Source organism: Typopeltis vanoorti, chromosome 25 (genome assembly GCF_054136105.1).
Source record: "Typopeltis vanoorti isolate ZY-2024b chromosome 25, IOZ_Tvanoo_1.0, whole genome shotgun sequence".
NCBI lineage: Eukaryota > Metazoa > Arthropoda > Arachnida > Uropygi > Thelyphonidae > Typopeltis > Typopeltis vanoorti.
In genome coordinates this window covers 16940978-16959077 of record NC_143573.1, presented here as the reverse complement: position 1 = coordinate 16959077, position 18100 = coordinate 16940978, and the positions used below count along the sequence as shown (strand labels likewise).

General features: G+C 34.7%; 1 protein-coding gene across 3 annotated transcripts in view; it reads right to left on the bottom strand.

The window, feature by feature from the left end:
- Positions 1–18100, bottom strand: part of LOC150092574 (terminal uridylyltransferase 4-like) — a 583753-nt gene that overhangs the window by 154297 nt on the left and 411356 nt on the right. The window lies entirely within an intron of this gene.

Genomic DNA, 18100 nt, shown 5'->3' with positions numbered 1-18100 from the left:
CAGTCAGCCAATCGCATATATCATTAAGCATCATGTACAGTCTATATATTGTTCTTGAAAATTTGTAGATGATGGTTGCAAAACAGAGGTCTTGAATGTTATACACACAAATTCAGGACTTTCTAGATGTCACGAAGTATGATTTTGTGGCTTCTGTTTAATTTGCCACAGGAGTGAATTATCTCAGAGTGGTAATTTGCTAAGGGTAGTCTAGTTGTGATTGTGTACAACTAGACCACTTTTTTCTCATGTTGTTTTCCACATTGTGCTATCCTTTATGGATTTCAAAACCTCCCAGTTTGACCTGTGTACCCCTTCCCTTGTTCTGCAGGAACAAGGTAATGGGTACACAGTGTTACACAGTACACAGGAGTACAAACACCCTGTAGTATACAATCTTGTATACTACAGGTTGTATGTAAAATGGAACACTGTCTTTAGGGGGAATGTAGATTTTGCAAGGTTAAATGGTGTGAAGGCTATTCTGATGCTGACAGATTATAAACATTGGGCTATTTGTCTAGACATGTTGGCAGTATAGGGTGGACTGGTTGGTTGGTTGGTTGGTTAGTTAGTTTATGGTTAAATTGGTTCAAGAACAGCAAAAGTTACGGCAATGCATAAATAGTCAAAGAAAAGCTAGTAAACAATATGCATGTGTTAAATTGTGAATGAAGATATTTTATATATTATAATACTTCATTCATATACAACATAATCCACCATGTCATAAGCAAGACTTGTAAATATTATTTGTTATTGGTCTCTTGCTTATAATATGTTATTCATATAATTGCTTTGAGTTTTGTTTGTTATTAATTAATTATATAATCTTAGGATTTGTATTTGTAATAAAAAAGACTCTATATAAAAATGTCATTCATTTTATTTACTTTATTCTGTGAAATTATTATAAAAAATTGTGTGTGTATAAATTTAAATGTACCTTATGTGAACTGTGATATATATTTTATTTTTGTTATTTCTGTAAATGAAAGTAATTTTAGGGAATTCTACTGATTGGATTTGATTGGCTGCTGACAGAGAAATGGAGTTATTTTTAGTTAGCTCATGCTGAGAGCGTGAGCTACTGTGTATAAAGAGAAAAGCCAGATGATATAAACTGAACTGGTTAAAACCGGATTTTGGCGGGAAAGAGAGAAGGTAGTTGATTGGAAAACAAAAAGAGAAGAGAAAAGCCATAGAGACAGCATAGAGATCGGTAGAGAGTGGCAGAAGGGGAGTTGATATGTGCCGTAAATCGACTAGGAAAGGACAAGGAATTAATAGGCATTTCGAATTACTTCTATGGGAGTTCTGATACTACGATAAATTCCAAATGATTAGTGGAAGAATAGTGCAGAACTGAAGTTAATACATAGAAGAAAATAAGGAATTAGTAGATAACTTAAACCAAGTGCATCAAGACTTGTGTATTTCTGTGTCTATAATTCAGTTATTATAGTGGAAGACTTCTTTGAATTGTGTTACCATAAAGTAAAAGTCAACCAGAATTTCAAATGTGCCTATGCGAATTCGATGTGTAAAAGCAGTAATCCGGTAAGAGTTGTCCTTTCTATAACCTGTGAAGCTATAACAGTTAACTCTGTGAGATATATTTTGACCTTAGCTGTGACGTTATGTAGATTAATGGTCGGATGTTAGATGTACTGAAGTACTTTCCCCTGAAATAATAAGTGTTATGTTGATCTATTAAGTGTTAGCTGACTGAGAAAGAATATAGTGTAGCCTGTCATAAGATTAGTTATTGTAACATTTGGAAGGTTAAACTTTTAAGAACTATTCTCAACTTGATTGAATGAGCATAAAGAACTGAAAAATGAATGTTTGATAGTTAATGGATTGTAATTATTCTAAATACTTTAAACTGAGCAATATATTTATGATTTAATTCATCTAATTGGATAGATGAATTGTGTCAACATTAGCCATAATCCTCAAACCTAAATAAGAAGTTACTAATATCTGAATATGAATTTTGTAATTGTTCAATTTGATAACCTTTTACAGATAGTTACACTTGAATGTATATGTTGTACTATTCCTCCTTAAATGTTTTCTTTTGTTGAGTTAAACTTGGTGTTTGCCTGATTTTCTTTCATTGCACCTTTCATAAAATTAATCGGACCTTTGTGGAAGCCTTAAAAGCTATTAATAACCTCGGCCTGAAGATAAAGTGATAATATAAGTATAGTTGATGATTGATTCCTCTATATTATTTAGACTAATCTGAATATAGGGTGGTGCAGTATAATATAAATTTCATTATATTCAGATGAGCATCAATCAACAACTAATGAATAAAAACGGAATTTAAAGAGGTAAAGATAAGATTAACAAACCAACAAAAATGGAACAGTCAGTTAGGTAAGACGTTCCAACACATGCACAAAAACCAAGATGTGCAATGCAGTATATACATATAAATAAAATTACAGTAAAGGTTACAGTAGCACATAGTCAAAGAGAAATTAGTAAACAACATGCATGCACAAAAATTATGTTTAACAATGCAGTATCTACATAGAAATAAAATACTGCAAAAGTTGCAGCAGTATATAAATAGTCAAAGACAAACTGTTAAACAACATGCATATACAAAAACCAAGACTATCTCCATTTAAATAAAAATACAAAATTAATAATGAGTGAAAAGTGATCGCCGCTAGAGGGATTCGTAGTCATTTGTGTTTGTTGAGAGCTCCTGATAAGATAAGTGTTATTTTAAGTTATCATTGATAAATTTACTTGAATATAAAGTAGTTTTGTTTGCCTTGCGTATCTTAGTGCGTCTGTTTGTGTGTTTTTGGTGTTTCATTTTATAATTTGATAAAATACATTAGAAGTAAGTATGGCTCCCGTACAAAGGAAACTGGTGGCCAGTAATGATGGTACGCCATCTTTATTCAAGAACGGTAATAACGGTAATATAAAGGAGATGATTCAGTATACCATCTGCAAAATGTACGTTTTGCGGGGTGCGGTTGGGAGTATGTTTAGATGATAACAAAGGAGTGAATGTGTGTAGAAAATGTAAGGAGAATGAGGAATTAAAGTGTATTTCAGGTCGTGAGTGTGATATTTTTGTCAAACTTCAGAATGAAAAAAATAGTGATATGACAAGAAATGGCGAGGTTGTACCAGAGAACTGTGAGGACGTGAATGTAGAAAGTGTGAATGATAGTATTAATTCAGAGCATATTAATGGTTTTACAGAGAATAAAAAAGACGATATAGATGCAATGAGTGAGATCGCGTTGTTGAGCGGAGCGATACAAAGGGCAAAACGGTAGCTAGAGCATATGAACAAAAGTCGACTGAGTGAACCAGCCAATAATAAAAAGTATGATAGGAAAAATAAGCGTATGAGTGTGAACGTAAACAAAATGAAGGAGAGAGTGCTGTATATGGAGACTCGTTAGTATACAAGGTGTGTTAGCAGAGGATTTGACAAAATCGTACCAACCTGGTGCGACAATAAAGGATGTAACTGAGTCTATTAGAGAGCAAAAGGAAAGAGAGAAAGAAATGATTGTTGTGGCAGGTACGAATGATTTAAATGATAGAGGACCTGAATGAATTGTTTGAGGTAGCAAAAGAAAAGAGTGAGAGAGTTAGGATGATTAGTCTTTTGCCGCGGTATGACAGTGAAGTGTTTAAAAGGAGGGCCATAATTGCAAATGACTTTATGCGTGGGTTATGTATGACGAGTGGTGTGGAATTAGTGGACGTGTGGAGTGAGTTCGATGGGCGAAAGGATCTATATAAGATGGATGGCTTGCATTTGAATGGATACGGTGTAAGGAGACTTGAAAAAGTGTTGCTGAATGTAGTGAATGTGCAAAATCAGGGAAACTAGATTTATTAAGGGAAGGGGGAGTAGATATACAGACCTTAGGGAGGCAGTTGAATGTATGAATAAGTATAATATGCCCGAGCAAATAAGGACAACAAATCAGAATGGGATAGTTAATATAAGGCATCAAGGTAGGGATGGGGCTAATGGAGGTCTTAAATTCATGTACACTAATGCTAGGCGTATTAGGAACAAGAAGGAAGAATTTTTGGCCTTGGTTGGCACTTCCAGACCACAGGTTATTGGCATTAGTGAAGCATGGCTGACAGAAGATGATAAAGCTAGTGGGATTGAACGTGATGGGTATAGCGTGTTCAGGAACGACAGGGAGAATAAAATGGGGGGAGGAGTATTGTTGATGATGGCTGATGAGCTGCAGCCAAGGAGAATAGAAGTTGAATTGCAGGATAGAGAAAAGAGCACATTTGAGGCCATTTGGTGTGAGATTGTGGCTAGCAAAACTAAATATACAATTGGGTGCTGCTATAGACCAGGTGGTGGAAAAGATGGTGGTGACAGTATGCACAAACAAATAGAAGAAGTGAGTGGAAGGTGGGTGATTATTATGGGAGATTTCAACTATGGTAGCATTGATTGGAGTGAGGAGAGGACACAAGGGAGGAAGGAATTGGATTTTATGCGGTTATTAAGGGATAACTATCTGTGACAGCATGTAATGGAAAATACTAGGGGTCAGAGAGTGCTTGACCTAGTAATTGCATCTGAGGATGTGGCTGTGACTAATATGACCACATTGCCACCAACTGGTGAGAGTGATCATAGAGTCTTGACTTGGGAGGTGGCTAAAGGCGTGGAATTTACAATTAAGACAGGGTACATGTGGAATTATCAGGCTGGTAAGTATGACAAGCTTAGGAGTTTGATTGGTTCAGTGCCATGGCATGTACAACTGTAAGGGATAGAAGTTGATAGTGCATGGGAGGCAGTTAAGAAGTGTTTGCATGAAGCAATGGCTGACTGTATACCTAGAGTCCGAATAATAAATCAAGTAGGGGTTAAATGGATGAATAACACCATTAAGCTTGAGCTGCAAAAAAAGAAACAACTATGCAGGGAATTTAAGGAGAAAGGTGACCGGCAGGCACATGAATGGTATAAAGCACAGGCCAGAAGGGTAACAAGTGTGGTAAGAAAAGCAAAAAAGGATTACGAAAGAGCATTGGCCATGCAGTCAAAAGAGAATCCTAAACAGTTTTTTCGATATGTTGCAAGTAAAAGGAAAAATGTATATGGCAGGATGATTTTAAAGAATGCCGATGGTAGGGAGGTAACTGAATCAGTTGATATAGTTGAGTTACTGAGTGAGCACTTTGCAAGAATATATCATCCAGGTGGTGACATTGCAGAAACAAATGAACCAGTAGATTATACAGGAATTGTGGTGAATGAAGTGGAGGTGAGTAGTCTATTGCATAACCTCAATGTCAACATATCTGTGGGATTGGATGGTCTACCAGCTCGTGTCATACGAGAAGCGGCTAAAGAATTGTCGGTACCCTTGACCATTTTGTTTAATTTGAGTCTCGGGTCTGGGTTAGTCCTGAGGGATTGGAAAGAGGGGAAAATAGTTCCACTACATAAAGGTGGATCCAAGACTGCTGTTGTAAATTACCGACTGATTAGCATATCAGGAATCATTGTCAAGGTCTTGGAGAAATTAATCAAGAAAAGAATACAGGATTGGATAGATGAAAATGGGATATTGTATGGGGGACAACATGGTTTTGTGAAGGGTAGATCATGCCTCCGTAACTTGCTCACGTTTTATAACACAGTGACAGCTGAACTGGATAAGGTAATGGGTTTACAGTGATTCTACTGGACCTTGGCAAGGTCCAGTAGAGAAAGTTTCATGTGGTATCCTTTGACAGGATACCACATGGAACCCTAATCAGTAAACTGGAGCAAATGGGGATGGATATAGGGTTGGTGAGATGGATAGGAGGGTGGTTGATGGAGAGATACCAGAGAGTGGTTTATTCAGGAGTTGAGTCTAAAAGACGGCTTGTGACTAGTGGTGTGCTGCAGGACTCTGTTCTTGGACCACTACTTTTGAATTTGTTCATCAATGATATAGGAAAGGATCTGAGAGGAAGTGTTCACTTGTTTGCTGATGATGCAAAGTTGGGTAGAGCAATTGTGTTCACTTGTTTGCTGATGATGCAAAGTTGGGCAGAGCAATTGTGAGTGCACAGGATGTCAAAATTTTACAGGATGATTTGGATAGTTTGGAGGACTGGACTAGGAAAAATGGATGTCAATTTAATGTGGCAAGGTGTAAGGTTATGCACTTTGGGGTGAAAACAATAGCAGCAGTATATCACATTGGTGGAACCGTACTCCAGGAGATTGATGAGGCCAGGGATTTGGGAGTGTTGGTGGATAGGGAATTGAAGTTTAGGGGGCACATTGCAAAAGTGGCTAAATCAGCTCATGAAATCACTTGGCTTCTGAAAAATACTTTAACATGCAGAGACAAACAAGTTGTTGTTCCTCTGTATCGAGCCTTGATAAGACCCCATCTGGACTACTGTGCCCAGTTATGGACACCAGGGTTTCTTCGTGATGGGGAGGAAGTGGAGAGGATCCAGAGACGAGTGACCAAGATGATAGTAGGTCTGTGGAATGAACCTTATGAGAATAGGTTGAAGATTTGTGGGTTGCAGAAATTGGTCGAATAGTTGTTCTTGACATGATGTTAGGGCCTCCCTCGATGAGTCTGTCGACTCCTTGAAGTTGCCCGGAATAATAATAATAATAATAAAAACTCACGTAAAAAGATTATTTAATGGTATAATTTTTGTCTGCATGTCACAGGCATCTTCAGTACATTTTAAGCTAAAATTAAACAATAACTGACAATTCCAAAAAGTGCCACCTAAGTAGCTACTGTAAGGTAACTAAAAAGGTCAATAAATTTCCTAACTAAAAAAAAAAAAAAAATATATATATATATACAGGGTGTTCGGGATAAATTTGACAGTTTCGTAAGGAAAAAGAAAATCTTCTTTGTATCTATTAAATTTAATGAATTGACAAAAAAACATTACAGGCAGAGTTAATTACAATACTATCAACAAGATTTACTCAAAATAACCACCATTAGCATCGATCACAGCTTCAATTCTGCTTCGGAACCTCGAACAAGCTGATGCTACAGTCTCCCTGGGAAGGGCCGCAAAAACTGTTTTAATTTTATCCATTAACTGGGCTTTTGTATTACTGGAAGTGCGATTGGTGTCTTTTTCAACTGCGCCCCATACAAAATAATCCATGGGGTTAAGGTCTGGGGAGTTTGGAGGCCAAACATTTGGACTGGTGAAGTCGTGGAAATTTTCAGACAACCATTTTTGACTTTTCCCAGAGGTGTGGCAAGGGGCCGAATCCTGCTGCCATACATACGGCCTACCATTGGCTACCCTTGTTATCCAGGGCTTGACTACAGTTAGCAACTCCACGAACAAAGCCCGAATTCCAATGCCAGGGTTCTTCAACACCTGTTCCTGCAGATTTGCGAGGAATTCTGCTGTACGAACGCAATCAGATCGTCTGCTAGGGATCTTTCTTCTTGCTACATCCTCGTAGTCACCATTGCAAGTCTCTAGTTCATGCCTGATTGTTTTTACTGTATTCAGGGAGCATTGGGCAGCAGTCGTAATATCCTTATTTTGATGGCGGGCACGAATCGTCATGATACAAGTTATTCTCTTCCATGATTCAGGTGGGTTCCAGCTATCCATCCTTTCTGAAATCTTGTATATGAATGAAGAAGGGTCCAAACATTTAAATGAAGAGAAGTGTGTGTTAATACATGTAACTTACGGAAAAATATAATTAATTATAAATATGTCAAATTTATCCCGAACACCCTGTATATATATATATATGCAATAAAAAGTTAGGAAAGATTAGCTGATTTATAAAGTACTATCTCCCCATATAGAGGAGAGACGTAAACCATCAGATCTGTTTAAGTTAGGAGAGTGAAGTAAAGTTTCACATGTTTCTTTATAAAGCCATTCCATGAGGAACCAAATTTTGTGAAGGACTCTATGTCTAGTGATGATTGCATGTTCTGCAAGTCCAGACTGTTCAGGTTCAAGGTATTGAATATAAGACCAAATATTTCAGTCTGAAAATTGCAGACCATCTTCAGTGGCACTACAAGAACAGTTTTAAAAAATACAAGGTGGAATACCAACAATAGATCATTTAACAATGCAGTATCTACATATAAATAAAATACTGCAAAAGTTACAGCAGCATAAATAGTCTAAGACAAACTATTAAACAATGCTATTATACTTAAAGCTGCTAAACGTGATATTGCTATTAACAGTCATCATATTTCTGATCTTCGCACCTATATTTCCACAAACTTGGATCCACATCTTTCACAAATAGTTCTAAATGTGGCTAAACGTTCTACTCAATGAGCATATAATAAACTAAGTCAACATCTAAACCGCAAATATGAAGCTCTTTCTTCTAAACAATTCAAGCCATTCAAAACTCCAGATGATTGGATTGTCAATATATTCGGATGTCCTCTAACTGATAGTGAAATCCTCATCCTGTCAAAAGGACACGATTTTTCTATTGTTCCTAATAAGATACCATATCTAGATTTCTTAGTTAACAATGAACGGAATCTCAATCATTTAACTAGTGATAAAGCTAATGCTCTTTGCCTAGAAGTCGCTTCTTCTCTACTTAAGGCCAAACTTCCTCCTTCCAACATATCTCTTTCTGAAATGAAATCTTTACAGTCCTTGAGAAAAAACAATCACCTCATTATCACCAAAGCTGACAAGGGGAAAGCAACAGTAGTTATGGACTCTGCAAATTACAGAAGAAAACTTTCTCTTTTACTTCAAGATTGTTCCACATATCAAGAAACTGATTATGATCCAACCAACAGACAACTACAGAAATTAAATTCTCTCCTAGATGAAGTCATCAGTTCAGATAGAGACACAATTGAAAGACTTAAAACTCATTTTGCAAGACCTCCTAGATTTTATGGTCTTTCTAAAATACATAAGATTGACTTTCCTCTTTGTCCAATAGTAGATTGTATTGATTCTCCTACTTACGTATAGCCAAATATCTAACTAAATTATTGAAATCTCACATAGGCAACTCTAGTTCCTTTCTTAAAAACTCCTCAGATTTCTTATAAAAATTGAAAAATATCGCATTGCAACCTACAGATCTTATGGTGAGCTTTTATATAGATTCTTTATATACAAATGTACCTCTCAAGGAGACTTTAAAATTACTGGCTGACATCTTTCCAGAAGACATTATAAAACTATTCGATTTCGTAATACACTCTGGATATTTCTTATGCCAAAACAAATTTTACAGCCAAGTAGAAGGAACGGCCATGGGAAGTCCTCTCTCTCTCTCTCCTGCTTTAGCCAACTTTTATTTAGAACATCTATAAAAAGTCCTCTTCTCATCTATTCTCCCTCAACCATCCTTTTGGGTAAGATATATAGATGACATCTTTACTATATGGCCTCACAACAAAGACTCCTTACCTTCTTTTTTAAACAGTATCAATTTCTTACATCATCGTATAAAGTTTACTATGGAAATGGAAAAAAACAACCAGTTATCATTTTTAGACGTTCTCCTCATCCGGTCACCTTCAAATACTCTTACAACTACAGTTTACAGGAAACCAATGTTCACAGGTCAGTATATTCTTAAAGAATCAGCCCATCATCCTTGTCAAAAAACAAGAATCATAAAATGTCTAATTAGAAGAGCCAAAACTAATTGTTCTACTTCTAATTTTCTACAGAAAGAACTTTCTACTATCCAACAACACATGAAACTCAATGGCTTTTCTGAAAGAGTACACAACATCTTCTCGATTCTTATAATCCACCACTAAACAACAAAGATTCAATACGTCGAGTTCCAATTCCATACATCTCCGGGATTTCAGAACCTATCTCAAGTATTCTAAAGAAATATGAGTTAACAGCTACGTATTCACCTATTAACATATTATCTTCCCATTTTCCTTCTCCCAAACGCTCAACTATGTCTCCTTCTGGAGTTTATCAAATTCCCTGCAACTGTGATCTCTTCTATTTTGGACAAACTGGACACTCTCTTGAAAAAAGAATCCAAGAACATAAATCCTCCATTCATCACAACAAACCTGAAAAATCTGGATCGACTCAGCATGGGATTGAAACTAACCACAACATCCTTTGGTCAAAAACTCGCTCTCTTACATAGAATAAACGTTCAAATTTATATTCTATAAATTTGAACGTTTATTCAAAGAAAGCGTAGAGGCATTACTCCATCTTCTTAACCTGAATCGGAATGACTGTATATCTGTTTAAAAAATCTGGGAAAGTCTAATCAGGATAACTCATTAATTCATATTAATTTTATGTTATTTAATTATTTCAATCATGTCTCTGCTTAATAATATGCCCTTTAATACTTAGTGGTATAACATCACATGGCTTGTTCTATTTTTAAATGATCTATTGTTAGTATTCCACCTTGTATTTTTTAAAACTGTTCTTGTAGTGCCACTGAAGATGGTCTGCAATTTTCAGACCGAAATATTTGGCTAATTAAATATCTTTATTATGTTTACGTGCTTATATTATTCAATCTTTATGTCACAAGTATCCTTAAAATATCAAATTAAGACTGGTGTTCTTCTAGCTGAATGGAGACAGATCTTCCTGTTTGTCCAAAATAAGATGATCCACAAGAGCAAGGAATCTGGTAGACACCTGGGTAATTAAGATGTGGAAGCCTGTCCTTAGGAGAAGTGAGAAAGGTGGAGATTTTTCTGAAAGGGCCGAAAGGCAACAAAAATATTCAGTGGTTTTAAACCTTTTGCTATACGTTCACTAATGCCTTGTACATAAGGGATAGGAATGCACGTTATTTCTTCTGTATTTGAAGAGGAAGACATATTAAAACTACTCAAAGCTCTTTTGATGAAGGAATTCTTATATCCATTAGATAGAAAGGAAGAAATAATATATTGCAGTTCTTTGTTAATAGATTGCCTGAAGAACAAAAGGAGTGGGCCCGATGAACCAGTGTTTTAATAGTTCCTGCCCTATTGACTGGGATGGTGATGAGATTCAGCATGGATATAATGGCCTGTATGAGTCTTCTTTCTATAGACTGAGAAATGAAGATTACCATCTGGTTGGCAAAGAATTAAAAGATCTAAAAAGGCAAACTGCTTATTTGATTCTATTTCTAGGGTAAACTGGATCCTTGGATGAAGTGCATTTAACTTAGAGAGAAACTGTTGAAGTTCATCAGAAGAGTCATTTCATATAGCAAAAATGTCATCGACATATCTGAACCAATGAGTAGGTCTGGGAGTAATGTTGTCAAAGATACGTTGTTCAAAATGTTCCATAAAAAAGTTAGCAATAGCAGAAGAAAGAGGATTGCCGATAAAGGAACATTTGTAAATAAAGAAACAACATCTAAACTGATCATGATACCCGAAACATCCAAATGAAGATCTGAAATTTTATTTTTGAAATCCAAGGTATTTTTTATATAAGTATCAGTTCTTCTAGTTGAAGAAGTAAGTAAATTTGATAAAAATTTTGAAATTTTGTAAGTAGGACAACCTATACAATCTACAACTGGCCTCAACGAAATGCCTGGTTTATGAACTTTCGGAAGACCATACAATCTAGGTGGACGACCGAAGAATGTTTTAAGTTTTTTCTTTTGATCTTTATCCCATGTAGATACATTATCTATAAGAGAATTAAGTCTCTTCAATTGACTCCCGGTAGGATCCGATGTAAGGGGCCTATAAGTTGAATAGTCGTGGAGTAATAGAGATATTTTTCTCTCATATTCCTTCGTATCTTGAATAACTACAGCCTACCCTTTGTCAGCTTTTGTAATAATTAAATTATTATTATTCTTCAGTGATTTCAGTGGTTTAAATTCAGAGTAAGAAAGATTAGGATGAGGAGGCTTTGCATTAAAAAGAATTTTCTCTCATTCAAAACGAACATGTTGGCTGACAAAGGGAAGGCTGTAGTTATTCAAGATAGGAAGGAATATGAGAGAAAAATGTCTCTATTACTCAGCGACTATTCAACTTATAGGTCTTTTAGGCCTATAGTTTTTCTCTCATAGGGTGGTATGTGATTGGAATGGATTGCCATTGAATGAATGTTGTGAGTGCAAGCAGTGTGAATGAATTCAAGAATAAGTATGATAGCTGGTGCGTGTAGTACGTGGCCTCCCTCGATGAGTTCCTGACTCCCTGACTCCCTGGAGGTCTATCTTAATAATAATAATAATAATAATAATATGATTCCTACTCACAAAAGGCAATAAGCCTATAGTACATTAGTAATGTGAGAGCTAATTTTTTTTCTGTTTTTTAATTAATTTTTATAATTTGTTTTGTATTTTTATTTATTTTTTTTGAATAGCTCAGAAACTCTACTCTGGAGATGAAAAGTGGAAAACTTTTTCAAGTCATTTCAGACCTCTGATAAGCAGGGCGATGGTCTTACACAGGGCAATGAAATTCATTTCCCACCTAAAGATAATTCCAAAACATCCATGTTCATGACAGGATTCAAACCAACAACCTACTGGTAGGTATGTTAACCACTCTGCCAACCAGAGTGGCAGTTTAAGTTACCTCTCGATTAATCAGAATTAATGCAAAGATATCCTGAACTACATTATTATAACGAATGAAGAATATGACAAGAATATTAAAATAGCATTATGGAAACCTATTATTTCAAATGAACATTCTCAAAAAATTATTGTTAGATTCACTTTCTGAATTATTTTAAGGTAACATGATATTCTCTTCATATTACATTAAAATGTAAGAGAATTTTTACATATACATATTTCTTAAAAAATGTTTCATTTTTAAGAAATGAAAATTTTTCAAAATGCTTCTTGTTCTTTCTTCTTTGAGTGCCATCTCCTATCAGAGGTCGGCGACCACCTTGGCAAATTTTGAGCGATTCTCAGCTATTCTGAGCAGTCTCTCAGAGTTCATACCAGTCCACTGTCTGATATCTGCCAGCCAAGATTTTCTTCGTCTTCCTTGTCCTCTTCTTCCATTTATCTTTCCTTTTATAATCAATTGAAGTATCTTATATTTTTCATTACAAAGTAGGTGACCATGATATGTAGTTTTCCTTCTTTTTATGGTATCTAAAAGTTCACGTGATTTCCCCATTTGTTCCAGTACTTCCTGATTGGATGTTTTTGCTGTCCATGGGATTTTTAACATTCGTCTGTATAACCACATCTCAAAGGCTTCAAGTCTTTTTATTGATGTTGTCTTCAAGGTCCAAGTTTCTGCACCGTACAGACCAACGTACGGTGGTCTTAGAGTACGCATTTAACCATGCGTACTCTAAGCTCTAAGTTTAAACTGCGGTTACACAGTGTCGATTTCATCAAGAGAAAATTTTTTCTTGCCATTTCAATTCTAACTTTTATTTCCATTTCTGGATTGCAATCTTCATTTAACCAGCATCCGAGATATTTAAACTTTGCCACTCTTTCTATTTGTTTCCTATTTAAAGAAAGTGCTAAATTAAGAATTGGTTTCTTACTTATGACCATGAGTTTAGTTTTGGTGATATTTATTTTTAATCCCATTTTTTCACTCTCTGCATGTATTAGTTCCAAAAGATTTTGAAGATCCTGAATATTGTCAGCCAGAAGAGCTGTATCATCGGCATGTCGGATGTTACTGATGATTTCACCATTTACACTAATCCCTTCCTTTCTTCCTTCCAAGACTTATTGAAATATGGCTTAGGAGTAGATGTTAAAAAGAAGAGGTGACAGCACACATCCTTGTGTTGGATCCTACTTCTTAATTTATACTTTGGATCAGACATGTTAGTCACTATGATGTTCTTAAACAAAATTATAAGTTGCTAGTTGATTTCTAATTCAATATAGAGAAAATTTATATTTATAGACTGCGCCACTCTATATCTGAATTAGTTCAAGAATTGAAGAAAAACCAACTCACAACTATCCTCCTTTATATGATGTTATTATATATACTGGCGAGTATATTTAACTTACTTAATTTTCCTGCTTTGGTTCGAATATTTTATGGATTTTATGGTGCAGTAAAAGAGATTCAGGCAAAATACAACTTTTCATTAACAAAAACAAACATTTAATTTTAAAATCATAAATTTTACACTTAACTTCAAATCAGTAATTAAGATATCACAATCACTTCACCTTCTCTGATAAGTACAATCAAACTCTGACAAGATAAATCTGTTATCTCCATATCACAGTCTTTTCATAGTTCCTTAAGTTCCAAATACAATAAAAATTGCAGTAATACCTCTTCATAAACAGACACCTTTAATTTTACGCTTCTTTTAATTCTCCATGATAGTTACTGTTAACATCAGGGAATTCTAAGATGAAACTCACACACTTCTCTGAACAGAAATATTAAAGTTGGAATAATCTTACCGTTAATCTTCTTCCTTCATCAACATACACACAAACACTTTTTATAACTGTAAACACTTTTAACAATAAACAGCACTCATTAAGATAAATCTTCTAGCATTAACTGAATTAATTTATGGGCACAATACATATAATCAGATGTTCTTGTATGAAGCACTACTGATTACTCTTGAATTAGGGCAATACACAATAATTCTTTAACTTGGGGTTTTATATGTACAGATGTTCATTCCTCCGGCATTCAAATAATTCCTTAGGCACTATAATTCTAAACACCGCTATCATTAAACACAACCCTGTTGCCTCTATTTATTCTCTAGTTACTTCTTACTATGCTTCACATTTCAGTGTGTCCTTGAAAGGTTGGCCCTGAAAATAAATCTCAACTAAAGTATCGCTAGTCATTCAGTAGTCACTCAGCTATCTTCCATTGCTTTATTTGTTATTCAGAAACTTATTAGCTAACTGCTTCTCAACTTGTAGACTTTATTTAGTTGCTTGAGTGACTTGCCGACTCGCTATTATCGCAGTGTGATTGCCGAATGCCCGATTCCAACCTAATGCCAATCCTTCTCTCTCTAATAAATCTCTAATGCTCTAATCTCTTTTTTTCCAGCATTCCTCCTTTTTATATCCATTTTTCCCGCCTAAATTCTTCTCGAGATCTCTTTAACTTTCCAGTAAACTTTCAGCATTTTCAATAAACCTCCTCTTCACATTCTGTTCCAATTCTCGCGCTCGCTTACTTACATGCATCTCCATGACAACAAAACAAAATATAATAAAATTGAGCTATTGCATAACGTTAAACTTTCACAAACAGGAATAAATAAAGAATATTTATATTTCAATTAATGCGCAGTTAATTTATCAGATACAAATTCCTATAATATTGACATAACAAAAATAAAATAACTTATTAATATTTAATACAGTCTTTTCATTATTCATACATATATCTTTGATTAAATAATTAAATATTAGACAATAAGGTAGTTATATGAATATTAAATTTTAAAATAAGTTATATACATTAAATAATATTTACAAATGTAGCCATTGTGATGGAAGATCATGTTGGATTCTAAACCAAATAATAATTACTCTAATCTCTACATAATCAGAATCCAACACTTGCCTTACTCCTCGTTTGATGTTAATGGAGGCTGTAATAATGTCATCAACTTGAACAGATGCCTTTTGGTTCCAATATAAGTTTTCAATGATCCTAATGTCTTTACCATCTAATCCAATTCTTTTTAATAGTACAATCATTTTAGCATGTTGGACTTTGTCAAATGCTTTCTCGAAGTCGATGAAGCAAATGAATATTAACTTGTTTTGGTCAATACATTTTTGAAATAAGATCTGGGAACAGAAAAGGGCCTCTCTTGTTCCCAAGCCGTTTCTAAAGCCGAATTGGGTATCACTGATGGTGTCTTCACATTTTCTGTATATTCTTTTTTGAATTATTTTCAAAATGCTAAATTTTGCAAAAATATAACTCCCATATATTTATCTTCCTATGAAAGTACTACAGTGTCTTATGTAGTAAATCAATACAACATTTATCAAATAACATAACCCTATATAATGATCTTGGTCTGATGATAAGTGGATTCTTATTATTATTGTTAATTAACAACAACAATAATAATAATTATATTTCTTGAGTATCTTTATGGAGTCAAAGACTCATCACACAATACCTTTCATACCTCTTCTTGAACTCATTCACCAATGAAACACTCATACATTTCTATTATATATATGTCCTCTCTTTTTAACCTATCAACTATTCTTTAAAGGAAGCCCATAGACTTTCAGACTGTCCTCAAAACATGCATCTTAAATGGATATGAAGGTGGAATTTGGATAAGAGGGTAGCTGAGTTCCAGAGGAGTGACTAGTGGTGAACTGCAGAACTCAGTACTTGGTCCATGACTGTTAGTTTGTACACAAATAATACATGTACACCAATAGTACACCAATAATAAAATGGTTTAAAGAAAAATATATAGTTAATGAAAATAATGCAGAATGATTTAAACAGACTGGTGGTATGAGCAAAGGATAATAGTTATCACTTTAACTTGCACAGTGTCTATGGCCACTGTATTCAGGATGAAAGGATCATAACTACAATCATGAAAATGAAATGGAAAGGAAAACATGGAGAGAAAGCCAGTGATTTGGGAGTAATAAATAATAATAATTACAGCAATCCCTCAATTAATGCACCCCCGATTAGTGCGCCTATATACATCTTAAAAATAAATGTTACAGATTTAAAAAAATTTTGATCTATACATTTTTTATGGCTAACTATTTTAAAAAATCACTCACCAGGATGAAATAATTAGTTACCGATTTGAAACATTTTACGGAGTTATTTCTTAATGGCATACCACACTATTTCCATGTACGCAATGTTCCAAATTTATCATCAAAATTTATGTCGTCTGCTTTACATAGCATTTTGCTGATCATATCTCGTGCAATTGTTTTCCGTACCTATTTATTCTAAATTATTTTCCTAACCTTTAATCATGAGTAAAAGAATTAGTGAGCAAAAAACAGAAGCGTGAAAACAATTCGAAAAGTAATCTGATTGGAAAAAAAACCTTGAATAATAAAGAAAAATGAACAAGGCGAGTCCAGAGAAAAGATAAGACAAGAACACAAAAATGGATGAATCAACTGCTGAATACAAAGAGAAAGGTAAGGCTGCTTGAAGTTCATCATGCATGCACTGAAAATCAAAGTATTATAATGACTGAATTAGAGAGACTTTTTTTTTTACATGGATCGAAGATTGTAACCAAAAATGGATCCTGCTAAACACTGGCCTTATTAAATCAAAAGCATTGTCTCTTTGTAACCTGGAAAGAAAGGGCTATCAATGATGGAAAACAAGAAGAATTCCACGTTAGTGCTGGGTGATTTGAGCATTTCAAAAAGAGAAATAGCCTACATAATGTTCTAATCACAGGCGAAGCTGGAAATGCAGATAAGGAGATATCCAGAGATTTTGAAGAAAATTGTGTAAGAAGGGAACTATTGTGATCAACAAATATTTAATGTCGATGAAATTGGCATTTTTTTTGGAAGCGTATGCCTTCTAAGACTTTTCTAGCCAAATCAGAGAAATCTCAGTCTGGTTATAAAGTCGCAAAGTCGAATGAAATTACTGCTAGCAATATGCGAGCTGTTTGGAAGCACATTCTTCCACACTGTGCAAATGATTTTAGAGGCTTTTCAAATGAATCCAAGTTAATTAAATCTCATTCTGAGAAGTTGAGTGATTCCAACCTGCTACATTTAGATGCACAGCGGGAAGATTCTGAACAATATGAAGAAAATTTAATCACTGACAAGCCCAAAGAGGTTTCACAGAAACAATTTGAAATCAGTTTTCGTACAATCGAAGTTTTTAAGCAGCAATGCTTAGAGACTGATCCTGGTGAAGAGAGAACGAGTAAAATTTGCAGAAGAGGCAATAGGGCCATACCGTCAGTTGTATGAAAAAAAGAAATAGAACCCAACAAACTACGTTAGCTCATTTCTTTGTTAAGAAGCAGATAATAAATTTATATTCTGAATATGTTTTATTGTCTTTCAGTTTCATGGTTTTCCTTTAACTAGGCCCTGAGACATACCCTAATTCTTTAATAAAAAAATTAAGGGTCA